At 46.8% G+C, this 15,564-nt stretch overlaps 1 long non-coding RNA gene across 1 annotated transcript; it reads right to left on the reverse strand.

The window, feature by feature from the left end:
• Positions 1–591: 591 nt before the first annotated feature.
• Positions 592–15,146, reverse strand: LOC138515680 (uncharacterized). The gene is made up of 2 exons (XR_011282158.1): positions 13,764–15,146; positions 592–1,354 (listed from the first exon to the last, which is right to left on the reverse strand). It is a non-coding gene; the product is annotated as an uncharacterized lncRNA (long non-coding RNA).
• Between the last annotated feature and the right edge of the window lie 418 nt (positions 15,147–15,564).

Consider the following 15,564-nt stretch of genomic DNA (forward strand, 5'->3'; position numbering starts at 1 on the left):
GAGCACAAACATAGCAACTCTCCTCAGAGGTCCTTATTCCCCACTTCTTTCATGTATTTATACCACGTATTGTTCCCCAAGTGTGTTGTTCTCTCTAGATAATGATTTACCTCATAATCATCTTCTCTATCACTTCACTTAGATCTCTTTTTCTTAAAGTAAGTGTTTATAAGATACTCATGATGTATATCAGTGTACATATTCCCTAGAGGGGGAGCTTTAGGAATACTGGTATTGGAACCTGGTGATTTTGCAGGTTTCATCGGTGTAGGGATAATCACATATGGTCTTGGCCTTCGTGCAACAGGTGTGCCTGCAAGGGTCACTGATGAGGGAAGGATCAAGGGGACTACTGCTTTCTTTGGACCATTAAAGTAAACAGTGTGCACCAAAAGAATCAGAAAAAACAATAATGAATGCTGTGCATGCATATATTACACAGCAATACATTAGTTCCCACCAGCGGCGATTTCCCATACATCGCTGAGCTCGCGTGTTCCCCTTCACTGTATCACTTTCAGGATTCCAGGTTATGCCTGTGTACTTCTTTTTAAGGAAGGAAACAAAATAAGTGCTCAGGTAATTGCATAATTTGCTCAATGATTGCTGAGAGCAATCTCTTTATTACTGGACCACTTTTAGGATCGAGCAAGAACACACGAATGTCAGTATTTCCCCCCACAAGCGCAGGATATGCCCAAAGAATATAAATAAAAACAGTAATAAAGAGCCAGTGAATGTCAACATCAGATAGGACCATTTGGTTGTCCAAAGAAAAAATTCTGTACGGAATCAGTCAGGAATCTGCCCCCTCTTCAGAATTTTTAACCAAATGTTGTTGTTTAGGCATAATCATGATACATCAACAACTTTCTAACGTTCTTTTTCAAAAGATTCCTGTAGCTCAAGAACGATTTGTTTCGCACTCCGGCAAGAGTATCTATAAAAAGTGTCCCATGGCAGCCACAGTCCAAATGCACACTTTCATTTATTCAACCAGCAGTTTCAGCGTCCTTCTTCCTTGTCATCGACTGAGTCTGCACGTGCTGAACTACTTCGTGTTGACTTGCTTCCGAATTAACGATTGGGGGTGTTCTGGTCTCACCAGCATACGGTTTGACGTTGTTCAGATGGACCCATGCGTGTTGTTTTTGAAATTGTACTGCTGAGGGAGTGACATTCTCCACGATGTTGGGTCCACTAAAACGGGGCTTGTGCCACTTCCTAGTGAAGTAGTGTATGAACACGGCGTCTCCCTCAAAATGTTTAGGTACTGATAACAGTTTTTCAGGTTCGATTGCTGAATGGTCTTCATCTGTGTCCTAAGACCGACATCCCTTGCGCTTGAATTGATCTGAAATGACAGAGATACTAGCGGTCATACATGTCAAATACGAAAGTAACTAACTACCTAACAATTCTGCTGTCTTTTGTGCATCAATTCTTATCCTTGATGCAGGAGTCAGAGGCATTCCCATTCGCCTCTCTGTAACTAGTTCATGGGGTGTGAGGTGGTTGTCTGACCCAGGCTGATTCCTTAATGCATATAATACTTGGGACAGGCAAAAAAAGCCATCCCTACTTCAGTGACAATTTCAATTTAGCAATTATCTCTTTGAGAAGACCGTTGAGTCTCTCACATGTCCTGTTCGGTTGCAGGTGATAAGCAGAAGAATACTTCTGTTTTATGTTCAATAACAAGGTAATCTGTTTTGAATAATTCATTAACAAAATGTGGGCCGTTGTCGGATCTCAGCACTTCACCCCATCTTGGAAATACTTCTCGCACTAAAAACTTCACTGCACAAGTGACATCAGGGTGTGTACATGGACCTGCTTTGATCCATCTCGAAAAGGGACACACCACCACTATCATATACCTGCATTCACTACATACTTGCAGCATGTTAACATAATCGATATGTAAATGCTGAAAAGGACCATTTGATCAAGGAATTACTCCCCTGATTGTTCGCAATGTGTGAATAGCAGTAAACTTTTGACATATGATGCAATTTACTGCATAAAATGCAACGTGTTCTAACAAATTTGGTATGAACCAATCCTCTGCAATAGCTGCTACGAGGCTTTCCCTAGTTACATGCACAGGGTAGTGCAGCTGTTCAAGCACCACCCTTAATAATGCTACTGGCATTACTGGCTTCCCAGTGCTATCTTGCTGCCATAATGCTTCAGAAGGGGATAAGAAGCACCCCCTCCACTTCCACACCTCTTGTTCTTCCTGCGGTGCACTGCCTTGAATTTCCATTAACTGTGTTTTCGGCAAATGATTCAAAACTTCCTGCATTATCACAGCCATAATTTCCCCCTTTCTTATATGAGGAATATCAAAACTCAAGATGTTTGAAGAAGTTGCAACCCTTTTGGCTTCTTCGTCCGCCACTTGGTTTCCGCGTGAAATAAAATCAGTTCTCTTAGTATGTGCTGCAGATTTAACTATTGCAATGGCTGCTGGGAGCTGTAATGCCTTAATAACTCATCCAATAATGCTGCGTGTTGCACAGGAGTGCCATCCACTCAGAGGTAGCCCCTCCTTTTCCAACGTGCTAGCCCTGCGTGCACGGTTGACATCACATAGGTGGAGTCACTGTACACCATCACTTCCTCCCCTTTGTATTTCTCAAGCACGATAATGTGCGCCACCAGTTCTGCTGCTTGTGCCGAAAAGTGGGATGGTAACCTTATGGTTCACACAATTTCAAATTCCCCATGTTCTCTATGCCTCACTACAGCTGACCCAGTCAGTCTTTCTCCATTAATTTGATCGATTTTTGACAACCCATCAATAAAGGGAATCTCCCCTCCTGACAGCGCGTTTTCTTTTACACGTGGTATGTCATCATATGACTCTTCATAACTAGCGCAGTCTAAGTATGAAACTGTAACCAATGGAATCTATCTACTGTAAATATGTACATTGCTGCCACAAAATGTATCTGTATGTATCTGTATTTCACATCCATGTCTTGCGTAACTATGTACTCTGTATGCTATAAAATGTATATGTATATATCTGTATTTTATATCCTTGTCATGCGTAACTATGCAACCTGTAACGCGCCCAGATGCCTATAGGCCCGGTGCACTTTATAAATGAATACACAATTACAATTACAACAATGCACATGATCACCTTCTGTCACAGGCTCAGCTATGAATGTGGCAGGGTTCACTATTCTGCACCTGACTATCTAAATCGCAGGATTATATATAACAACTTCATATGCAGATGTTCTCTGGGAAGTCCACGTATCCTTAGGTCTTTCCGAAATGGCAAACAAATCATGCTCAATGAATAATGTCATAGAACACCTCATAACTGGATCTAAAATCCCACTGTAATATGCCCGATGTGTGTACCCCAGTGTAATCCTCTGTGTAAGCACTGCAGTCATAACTGTCCCATTCATGTGTGAAAACAGGTAGAACTCGTCAGAATTATTGGGAATTCCTAAAACTGAGCTGTACAAATTGCTTTCTTTAATTCTTCAAACCCCTCCTCCATTTCTTCAGTCCATTCTATATTATCCTTGTTTACCTGTGCCTTTTTTAGAGCCTGCAAAAGTGGTCTTTTCTATAAACTATAATCAAATACCAATGCTCTAACATAGTTGCATAGTCCCAGGAAGTGCTGCATTTGCTTTATTGTGTGCGGTTTTAATATCTTCATAATCAACCCTTTCAGGTGTGACCTTTTTTCCCTCATGTGAAATTAACTGGCCTATATACAACACCTCTTCTTGGCAATACTGTAACTTCTCTGTGTCCACTTTATATCCCTTGTCTGCTAGGATAATCATTAACTGAATCGAGTCTTGCCTGCACTCATCTTCTGTCGTGCTACAAACCAAAATATCATCTACGTACTACAGCACACTTTTCAAATCAATATTGCCTAGGTCCATCTGAAGGACCCTATTAAAGATTGATGGAGACTCACAGTACCCTTGAGGTAAACAAGTGCTTTTTGCTTTTCAGCTTAGTCTGGTGAAAAGTAAATGACGTCAAATCTTGGGAGTCCTTATGGAACAGGATTGAGAAAAATGTATTTTTCAAGGCAATCACCGTGAAATATTGTGCCTCAACGGAATACTACATAGTATAGTTGCACGATTCGGAACTAGAGGAAAATCTGCCTCTACAATCTGGTTAATTGGCCTAATGTCCTGAATTAAATGCCATGACCCTTCCCCCCTTTGATTTCTTCACAGGGTACACAGCGGTATTGCACCGTGACTCTGACGTCACTAAGATACCTTGTTCCATTAGTGCAGAATTAGTTTTTAAAATACCCTCATCTGCCTCTCGAGACATGGGGTACTGTCTTGCTCGAGGTAAAATTGCTCTTGGCCTCAGTTTAATCTTAACTTCTCCTACCCCCTTCAATAGGCCTTCATCATAAGTGCCTGTAGTCCATATGAGGCTGGCACTTTTTCTAAATCCTCGTCAAAATATACTGGACGCTGTTGCACTATCATCATTCGCTGTGGGACCTCTCTTTTCTCTATGTTGATCCAATAGGTGATGTTCATTTCAAATATTACTTCATCGTCTGCTGGACCGTCTTTAAAAATATCTTCATCTGTGACGTCAGTCAGTCTATACCCTTCCCCAGTAGCAATCACTGTCCTCCATGGTCTGCCCTCATCAAATCCTTCGAGCATGGCCAATTCCCCTCGTACTATGGCTGCAACTAGTTCTGGAGGAATAGTTCATTCCCCCTCTTTGTCCATAGGTATCTGTGCCTGAATAAAAACTCATCAGGTATTCTCATAGTCTTTCCCACTAAGCCGGGTAACCATGTTAACAGAATGTGTATCCCATATGGGAAGACTTCGGGTTCCATTGGCAGTCCCTGCAGGGCCATGTGCCCTGTAAATGCCATAATAAATGACCCCACATTTAAATAGTGTATCCCTGGAGCAGAACACACTATGCCATCATCAGTGAAAGAAATCGTCATGTTAAGCTTTGTCATTAAATCTCATCCCAGAATATTAGTCTGATGTGAATACAATAATGGAACAGACATGAAAATGACCTCTCCCTCTGAAGCCCATTCCTCACCCTCTTGGCAGGAACCCATTTCCTCCTTGGTCCATCTGGCATTGATTAGTTGCCTGTGATGTACCCATTGCTTGTTGCTGTATTCCCAGCCCTTCTCCGCTTGTCAATACCGCACCTTCTATGGCGTATTTTGACAATTTCTTCTGAACAAACTTGGCGTTCTCAAGCTTCCTAGCCTCTTCCTTCTTATTTTTCTCTTGCAGTAGTTGGCAGTGGTGCACTATGGTCAACTGTATCTCTGCCCAAGGCCTTGCTTCCATGCCCACACATTTCTTGAGCTGTCTCTGTACTTGCTCCGGTATTCCCTGATATAAAATGTGCTAAAATACTGCCACTGATTTCCCCCATGGTTCTCGAGTTTCCAAAGTCCACTGTTCCTGAATATGTTGAATGCAAGCAAGCAGATCTTCGCCTTGTTGCATCTTACGGGCGATAATTGCACCCATATCTGACGTGTCAGGATAATGTAGCCTAAGAGCTCTACACACGTCTGCTCTACAATTATTAAATGGCGCTCCATCATGAGCTGTATTCTGCACTGTGACACTTGAGTAGCCTGTTTGTGTCCAAATGTCATCAGCCTTTCCCCCAAGAATGGCTGCTAAGCGACCCGTAATGTCCCCTATGGCTAGGGTGTTTCCTCCTGTCATTTATTCTAGTTCATAAATCCATTTTCCTGCACCCGCCGTTAAACTAGGGAGTTTACATCATAAATTATCCTTATCCATCTGTACCCTAGCTCCTTTATTCTACAATAATGGGAACTGTGTGAACCCAAATTCGCAATCAGCTCCCATTGTTTGCCCATTCATAGCAGGGACAATGGTTCTGCATCGCCTTCTATCTGGAAATGACCATAACTTGCTCACATATGGTGGTGATTCTCCTTTCTCACTATGTGATTGGCCTTTAGGGCGCTCGCTATATGCCATAGGATCTGGTATCCTATCCTTAGGTTGCTTCAGATCAGACCATCTTACTTCCTTGTCTGATAGCATGCATCCTTCAGGACCAAATGCGCTTTCTCACTCCTCCCCATGGAAGGTTTCTCTCTCTTCGTCTGACATATCTAGTCTCCAACTAGTATGGTTTTTATCCTTTTAAACTCTGTTCAAAGTCAGCCTGTCCAAAGACAAGGCTCCATGCTCAGGACTAAACTGGCTTCCTTCTTTGACTCGTGTGTAACTCACCGATAGCTGAACAGGCCGGGGCGTTGCTCAACCTCAATGCACTGATGCGAGGGAGCTGCTCTGGATAATAGTTTAGCCAAAGCTGTGGTGTTTTTCCCAAAAGGGAATACACCCAGAACCAGGCCACTTCAACTTGAGGAACTCTTTTTAGCAATATACCCTTCTGCTGTGTAGGATGACAAACAGAATGGTGGTTTACTCAAAAGAGCGGAGATACCCACACCGCTACGCCAAGACTGTAAGGAAAAAACAACAACAGGTTAGTCAGATGAAAAGGGACTACCTTCAGAACAAATGGGGGTAGTAAGTTAATCTTATTCCCCTAGACAGAACTTGGGATTCAATAGGAATGGATCTCTACCAAATAGCCAACAACTGGAACAAAAAGGAGATAAAACAAGAAGGAACCAGTTAACCCCTTAGGTGATAGGATAATGCCTATATAAGTACCCTATTAAGTTCTTACCCTTGGTGAGACAGGAAGGGCCAAGAGGTTGCGAAACAACGACAGGAGAAAATAACAAATAGGAAGGTTAGTAGCGGGAAGTACCCCGGACGACAAGCGGAACGCAAACTAGAGCCGGGATGGCGCACTAACAACAGGATAGCGTCCACAGTGCACAAGGGTTCCAAGGCGTACAGTTCCACACAGAAAGAGTCACTACTAGGCGATGAGATCAAAAAGGTCCAATTGGAAACAGGCGGGTTGATTTCCAGAAGAGTGTCAAGAAATAAGGGCAACCCACCCTTGGGTTAGCTAAGCGGTAGTACGAATGTATTGCAGGGGTAATACAGAGTTGACAAAAAACAGGATTAGGATCTCACCTTGAGGCTGACAGGGCTGTGTCAAGAATTCCAGGAGAGAAGTATTGGAGGTGATGTTAGGTTGCCTGTTGCCGCTGGAGGAGAGAATGAATGAAGCTCTGAATGGAATATTAACAGCGGAAGAGGCAGCAAGCAAACAAGGAAAGTCCAGGACGCTGCAGTAGGCAGGGAAGACTTTAAGGAGGAATTACCTCCAAAAGACCGGTACGGAAACCGGAACCAGTTTGATAAATCCAAGGGAGTAAACAAGCAGAAAGGTCGGGTCAAGGTCCGAAGTCTGGTAACAGGAATCAAGTTTTGTATTTAGAAAAAATGAGGAACGCTAATTAGAAGCAGCGTCCTGATGCGCGGTTGGCGTTTATGAATGCCTTGCTGGGGGGGCATGGCCTCGGTGTGTCGCCGTCAGATGACTTCCACATGACTCGGAGCCGAGGTGAGAGGCGAGCCCCGTGTCGCCACGGCAACCTCCAACGTTGGAGAAATGGAGACGCAAACCTTCTGAATGTATATAAACGGGCCGTGCGCCTACAGCGCGGGGTCCGAAATGTTACATCATGACCTGTCAATTAGAGATTGATCTTCTTTTCCCCTGCTTCCCATTTCACCTTTTACCCTCATCTCTTGATAAGCTTTATCAATCCCATATCCAATGCTTCCTATCTCAAAATTATCATCAGGGTTACCCTAGATGGTCCTGGCATTACTCCTTGTGATGAGAGAAACTCCTCTATGTCGCCCCATGATGTAACTGGGCTTGGTTCCATTAGCTCTTTCTCAGTGTTATTAATGTTGCATGCCCTCTGTCTCCTTTTTCGCTCCATTTCTTCATCAAATTCCCTTCTTTTCTTTATTTCCCATCTAAACCTTTACTTTTCTCGTCTTTTTTCTTCCCTTCATTCATTTGTTCTACGCACTTCCTCTTCTTTTCATCTTTGCATTCTTTTATCCCGTAATCTCTGAGCCTCTTCCTCTTCTCTCTTCTTTTCTAGCCTGTCTTGTTCTTCGACAGCTCTCTGGCTGTTGTCTTACTTTCTTTGCTCTTCTGCCCTTTCTTCCTTTCTTTGTTGTTCCTCCTGATACATCTGCTCTCATCTTTGTCTATCCTTTCTCTTGTTCTCATCTTTCTTCAGTCACCTTTCTCGTTCCCTGTCTTTTTTATCTTGCTCATTTTGGTCTTCCCTTTACCTAACCTTCTCAAGACTTTTCCCATCAAGCTTTAGTAATATCTGTCCACACATCCATTTGTTCTGCATGAGCGTATTCTCGTCAGCTTTGTCTTTTTCTCCTTTCCATCTTTTAATCTCCCGTTCTATATCTGGGTTTATATTTGATCGTTAACATTTCTCTTCCTTGCCTGTAAGAACTTAAAGATCTTTTCCTTTCTTTTAGTCACTTCTTGACTATCGTCACTACCATAAGCGGGCGGTTCATATATTGGATTACTATACCCTGTCACCGCTTTCAGTTCCTATAACTGATACAGTCCTGCATCTTCTGCATTATCGCCATTTCCTTCCGGCGGAGTAAGGGGAGCAGAAGACTCAACACCTTCCAACCTGCTCTGGTTAAGTAATAATTCCTCAGGGGGCAGATCTTTCCGCTCCTCCTGGTACATTTTCCATAGCTCTAAAATAGCTAACCTTTTCTCCAATGCCTTTCCTGTATAGGTTGCATGCAAGTATATGGTCATGTGTTGTAACACTGCTTTTGCCAGTGATCCCTCTTGTGGCCATGGCATGAACATCTTATCTGCTGTGCCTTTTACCCATTCTGCACTGCACTGTTTGATCTTGGGCATATGTTTCGGTAGTGTTTTGCACATGTGCATCAGTGGTGTAACCTCTCCCATTATGACAAGTCTCAATTGACTGCCTATACTTACCAGTGATTTTACACAAAATACGCTTCCGAAAAATAACAAATATGAGCGCGCACCAACAGTCGCCGCTTAAAGCCTCTACTTCTCAGTTATCTCAATCTACCCTATGGTCGGCACCGACAATAACCTGGGATAAATAATTACCTTTTTCTCTACTTAACATAACCTATCTTTATCATTCTTCAACACTTTTCTAATACATAAAATATAAAAACAAACAACTAATTAACTCTTTACATGAATACCATGGTATATATTCCTTTTGTCTCAGCCCCAAAACTACTCTGACAGGAGTTTGAATCATCTCCTCTCACAGATCTATCTGTGTGCAGCCTAGTTTACCCACTTAGATTTGAGACAACTCCTTCTAAAATACTTTGAATTAGAACCCTGGGCTTCTTAAGGAATGCTCTTCGTCCAAAACACTTTTTTACCCTCAACACTCCTTGTCTTATGTCAACCAACCCCAATTACTTATTTACGTGATACCAGAAATCTGTTCCTACAGTTTGCCAGTTACCTCCATCTACTCACCCGTCGCATTTCGAATCTGGGCCCTCGGGATCACCCCCTCCTGCAAATGGCCACCGTCCCCTTCGGTCGGCAACAAAATAATTAATAATTGGAAACTATTAAATAACTGCTAGGCCATGGAATGAAAAACTGCCCATCCTCATCCGCCTGCCGTGTAAACTAGGAGGGACTTTGTCAAAGAGGGGCCCATCCCACCTGTATCTTCTTTACTTGCAAGTTGTCTATATCGGCCGTTCTCCACAGGCTGGATGGAAGAGGGTGTCCGGTGTTCCGGCTACTCCAAAGACCTACTTATTGATGGGCCTTTTAAACCATCCCCTTTCTGCTACCAAGTGAACCCATAGGTCCATTAAGACGAGGTAACACTCTACCGGGTGTATGGGGTGTATAAATTACTCAAACATCAATATTTAAACTGAATCAGGAAGTTGGCAAAAGAGTTTGCCTGTTTTAATAACAATTATCTAAAACAGGGAGAACAACATCATCGGATGTCTGGCACTAAGATCTCAACATATTTAATAAAAAACATACTTATATATTAAAAACTCATCATCATTGACGTCATACTACGTGGCAAACTAAGAAAACATATGTGGGATTGTGACTGGGTAACAGGAAACATCTAGGTATACTTTCTATTGGGGTTGGTGTTGTGATTGGGTCTCTATTGTCAGGTGGACAACTCTGCCCACCCCTAGTGCAAGTAATTGTGAGCGTCATCAAATACACAACGTCTTATTGGTTCTCTAAACTATAGGGGTCTTTGGTGTCAGTTTCCCCATAACAAAGTTAGCTAAAACCCAGCATAGTGCAGAAGAAGGCTGCGCTCCACTGGCAAAAGTTAGGTTAGGATGGTCAAAGAACAGCAACAAGTTGGGGGGTTCCCAATTGGAGGGAAATTTACACTTAAATGGAACTATCAAATGCGTATCTCAAATCTCCCAGCTGGCTGCTCTGTTTTATTCATACTACTGAGGTACTCAAACGCATATCTCAAATGTCCCATCCGGCTAGTCTGCTCTATGTATACCAATGAGCTGTTTAAATGCTACATGTATACCTCTGAGGTATTCAATAGTCTCTGTCATACCCCATCTCTCCCTGCTAAACAGTATGTATGGTCAAGGCAGCCTGCATCACCTACTAAGCTGTCACACCCAAAACATTGATCTGCCCCCGGGCCAAAGCATCACCAACAGCCAGAAAATCAGCAGACAGGAAATGCAGAACTGCAAGGAGGGAAACAGGAAACAGGCCTTGCTTGCTATGCACCCTGTCTCGGAAACCAGTTACCAATGCAAATCAGAGGCACCCCCTCCCGCTTACACTTCTGGAAGGGCCTGAAGTCCACGCTCATCCCTACTTCTCTTCTACTGGAGCTGCCCCAACCCCTGCGTCCCCATAGCCGTCCCAGCTCCTCTGCTACCCCCTGCCCTTTTACCTGTGGGCTGCTAGGGCTGTCTCCTATATACAGCGCCTCTGCTACCTGCTGCCTTCTTACCTTTGGAGCCGCTAGGTCTGTCTCCTACATACAGTGCCTCTGCTACCCCTTGTCCTCTTACCTGTGGGCCGCTAGGACTGTCTCCTATATACAGCACCTCTGCTACCCACTGCCCTCTTACCTGTGTGCCGCTAGGGCTGTCTCCTATATACAGCGCCTCTGCTACCCCCTGCCCTCTTACCTGTGTGCCGCTAGGGCTGTCTCCTATATACAGCACCTCTGCTACCCCCTGCCCTCTTACCTGTGGGCCGCTATGACTGTCTCCTATATACAGCACCTCTGCTACCCACTGCCCTCTTACCTGTGGGCCGCTAGTGCTGTCTCCTATACACAGCGCGTAGCTACCCCTTGCCCTCTTACCTGTGGACCGCTAGGGATGTCTTCTATATACAGCTCCTCTGCTACCCCCTGCCCTCTTACCTGTGGGCCGCTAGTGCTGTCTCCTATACACAGCGCGTAGCTACCCCTTGCCCTCTTACCTGTGGACCGCTAGGGATGTCTTCTATATACAGCTCCTCTGCTACCCCCTGCCCTCTTACCTGTGGACCGCTAGGGATGTCTTCTATATACAGCTCCTCTGCTACCCCTTGCCCTCTTACCTGTGGACCGCTAGGGATGTCTTCTATATACAGCACCTCTGCTACCCCCTGCCCTCTTACCTGTGGACCGCTAGGGATGTCTTCTATATACAGCACCTCTGCTACCCCCTGCCCTCTTACCTGTGGACCGCTAGGGCTGTCTCCTATATACAGCTCCTCTGCTACCCCCTTCCCTCTGACCTCTGGACAGCTAGTGCTGTCTCCTATACACAGCGCGTAGCTACCCCTTGCCCTCTTACCTGTGGACCGCTAGGGCTGTCTGCTATATACAGCACCTCTGCTACCCCCTGCCCTCTTACCTGTGGACCGCTAGGGCTGTCTGCTATATACAGCACCTCTGCTACCCCCTGCCCTCTTACCTGTGGACCGCTAGGGCTGTCTCCTATATACAGCACCTCTGCTACCCCCTGCCCTCTTACCTCTGGACCGCTAGTGCTGTCTCCTATACACAGCGCGTAGCTACCCCTTGCCCTCTTACCTCTGGACCGCTAGTGCTGTCTCCTATACACAGCGCGTATGCTACCCCCTGCCCTCTTACCTGTGGACCGCTAGGGCTGTCTCCTATATACAGCACCTCTGCTACCCACTGCCCTCTTACCTCTGGACCGCTAGTGCTGTCTTCTATATACAGCACCTCTGCTACCCCCTGCCCTCTTACCTGTGGACCGCTAGGGCTGTCTCCTATATACAGCACCTCTGCTTTCCACTGCCCTCTTACCTGTGGGCCGCTAGGGCTGTCTTCTATATACAGCACCTCTGCTACCCCCTGCCCTCTTACCTCTGGACCGCTAGTGCTGTCTTCTATATACAGCACCTCTGCTACCCCCTGCCCTCTTACCTGTGGACCGCTAGGGCTGTCTCCTATATACAGCACCTCTGCTTTCCACTGCCCTCTTACCTGTGGGCCGCTAGGGCTGTCTTCTATATACAGCACCTCTGCTACCCCCTGCCCTCTTACCTGTGGACCGCTAGGGCTGTCTCCTATATACAGCACCTCTGCTACCCCCTGCCCTCTTACCTGTGGACCGCTAGGGCTGTCTGCTATATACAGCACCTCTGCTACCCCCTGCCCTCTTACCTGTGGGCCGCTAGGGCTGTCTTCTATATACAGCATCTCTGCTACCCCCTGCCCTCTTACCTCTGGACCGCTAGTGCTGTCTCCTATACACAGCGCGTAGCTACCCCTTGCCCTCTTACCTCTGGACCGCTAGTGCTGTCTCCTATACACAGCGCATATGCTACCCCCTGCCCTCTTACCTGTGGACCACTAGGGCTGTCTCCTATATACAGCACCTCTGCTACCCACTGCCCTCTTACCTCTGGACCGCTAGGGCTGTCTCCTATATACAGCACCTCTGCTTTCCACTGCCCTCTTACCTGTGGGCCGCTAGGGCTGTCTTCTATATACAGCACCTCTGCTACCCCCTGCCCTCTTAACTCTGGACCGCTAGTGCTGTCTTCTATATACAGCACCTCTGCTACCCCCTGCCCTCTTACCTGTGGACCGCTAGGGCTGTCTCCTATATACAGCACCTCTGCTTTCCACTGCCCTCTTACCTGTGGGCCGCTAGGGCTGTCTTCTATATACAGCACCTCTGCTACCCCCTGCCCTCTTACCTGTGGACCGCTAGGGCTGTCTCCTATATACAGCACCTCTGCTTTCCACTGCCCTCTTACCTGTGTGCCGCTAGGGCTGTCTCCTATATACAGCGCCTCTGCTACCTGCTGCCTTCTTACCTGTGGGCCGCTAGGGCTGTCTCCTATATACAGCGCCTCTGCTACCCACTGCCCTCTTACCTGTGAGCCGCTAGGTCTGTCTCCTACATACAGTGCCTCTGCTACCCACTGCCCTCTTACCTGTGAGCCGCTAGGTCTGTCTCCTACATACAGTGCCTCTGCTACCCACTGCCCTCTTACCTGTGGGCCACTAGAGCTGTCTCCTATATACAGCGCTCTCGGCTTCCCAGTTAGGTTACCGAACTGCTCAGCTATTCAGGCTCGAGATCATCTCCCCACTTTCTCCTCTTTTTCTGTTACACCCCCAGGGATATTTAAACATCTTCATCATTTCTCGCTCTCCCTTCTCCACTGTGTGTGCACCCACGCAGGTATTTACACCCTCCTTACATCACCGTCTTCCTTACCTTCTGCGTTACACCGGCAAGGTATTGAAGTAGCTCTTCCATGTTTTCCATATCCTGTCTGGATATCCATGAGGCACTTAAATACCCCAATTCTCCCCTCTGTATTAATACTAATGAAGTATGTATCTCTCATATCTCCCCGGCCACTCCCCCCCTGCTTTGGTGCCACTGATAGTTGCTGTTCCGGAGAGAAAGTACTATAGGTCGGCTCATTTCTCAATCAATGCCAGTCTTGGGGCACACTCTTCTCCTTGGCCAGTCCAGCTGTGGTCAATTAGATCCCGCAAGCCTTCTGCGAAATTGGTACGAATAAGCTCCACAGCGGTGTAATCGGTAGGCCCCCAGCTTGCAATTCTGTTACAGAGGTAACTTCATCCTTAAACATGTTAAACATATGTCCAGCCAACGGGCTCCAAAATGATTATATAACCTTAATAACGTCAGTTTGCAATCTTTCTCATATGGGGGAGGGGGAGGCAACTACCATGTTTAACAAGTAGTACGCAGAAATGAGGATTGGAGTAGACCTCATGCACCTTTTCTCCATTCAAATGCAAGAACATCCATTGCACCGTTTTCCAAAGACCAAAGTAGTTGTCTTTGCCAAATGCACATTTTATTTCTGTGCACTTAAGACATTCTTGGCTTAAGTTAGTCTCTGCTGCAACCCGCCTGGCGATAAAACAAGCAGAATAGTGGCCATGTGCAGGGGTCTGCAAGCTTGAGCTCTCCACATGTGGTGGACCACACCTCCCATCAGCCAGAGGCAACATACTCAGTGGTGAGGCAGCACTGGAGTCCGAGCCCAAACCATCTGGCAAGCCAAAAGCCCATCAGAAATAATAGGAACAGCGCGGGTGCCTTCACAGCCGCTGAGCCCACACAACTGCACACAGCGGCTGCCTAGAGGTATTTACTGGGCAGGAGAATGATAGGGCACCAGCGGAAGGCTGGGGGGTGTAGCAGGGGGGGAGGGGGGCAGCCCCACTTGGCGCTGCCACTGGTTGCACTGTCGCTATAGTTTTTGGGCACTGCGGCTAGTTACCCAGTGCACTGCCAACCGTCAGACGCTCATGGCGATTTGGCAGTTTGCAAATAAGGAGACTTTGCAGCAGCTTGGGGGTGTGTGGGGTTGTTATTTACAGTGAGGTACACGGGGTGCAGTTTACAGGGCTCCCGTGTGCAGCTAGGAGCCCCTCCTCTCTGCTTCTCTGAGGTCAGCCTGCAGCGCCTCATGAAAGACTCCTCAAATGTGGCCTGACGCCGCCTGCGCCTAATGCACTTTAGTGAGATTAATGGCAGCTGCGCGCGGGCCGCTGCGTTTCAAGTGCTCAGGTAATAAATCTTCCATCCCGCCCGAATGACAGTAATTCCGTGGATGTGCCATGGCCTGTGGCAGCCCAGCCTGCCTGCCTGCCAGCCTGCCTGCTGCAGGCCCGGCCCGGCCTGGCCTGGCCCGGGAGAGGGGGCACGTGACTGGGAGGAGGCAGTGCAGGGGGGTAGACAGAGCACGTGACTGGGAGGAGGCAGTGCAGGGGGGTGAGGGGGAGAGACAGCAGTGACTGGGAGGAGGCAGTGCAGGAGAGAAGAGAGAGCAAGTGACTGGGAGGAGGCAGTGCTGGGGAGAAGAGAGGGAGAGAGCACGTGACTGGGAGGGGGCAATGCAGGGAAAAAGAGAGAGAGCACATGACTGGGAGGAGGCAGTGCAGGAGAGGAGAAAGAGAGCACGTGACTGGAAGGAGGCAGGGCAGGGGGAGAGAGAGAGCACGTGCCTGGCAGGAGGCAGTGCAGGGGGAGAGAG

The sequence above is a fragment of the Ambystoma mexicanum genome, chromosome 6q (assembly GCF_040938575.1).
Source record: "Ambystoma mexicanum isolate Mex_15411 chromosome 6q, UKY_AmexF1_1, whole genome shotgun sequence".
NCBI classification, from domain to species: Eukaryota; Metazoa; Chordata; class Amphibia; order Caudata; family Ambystomatidae; genus Ambystoma; species Ambystoma mexicanum.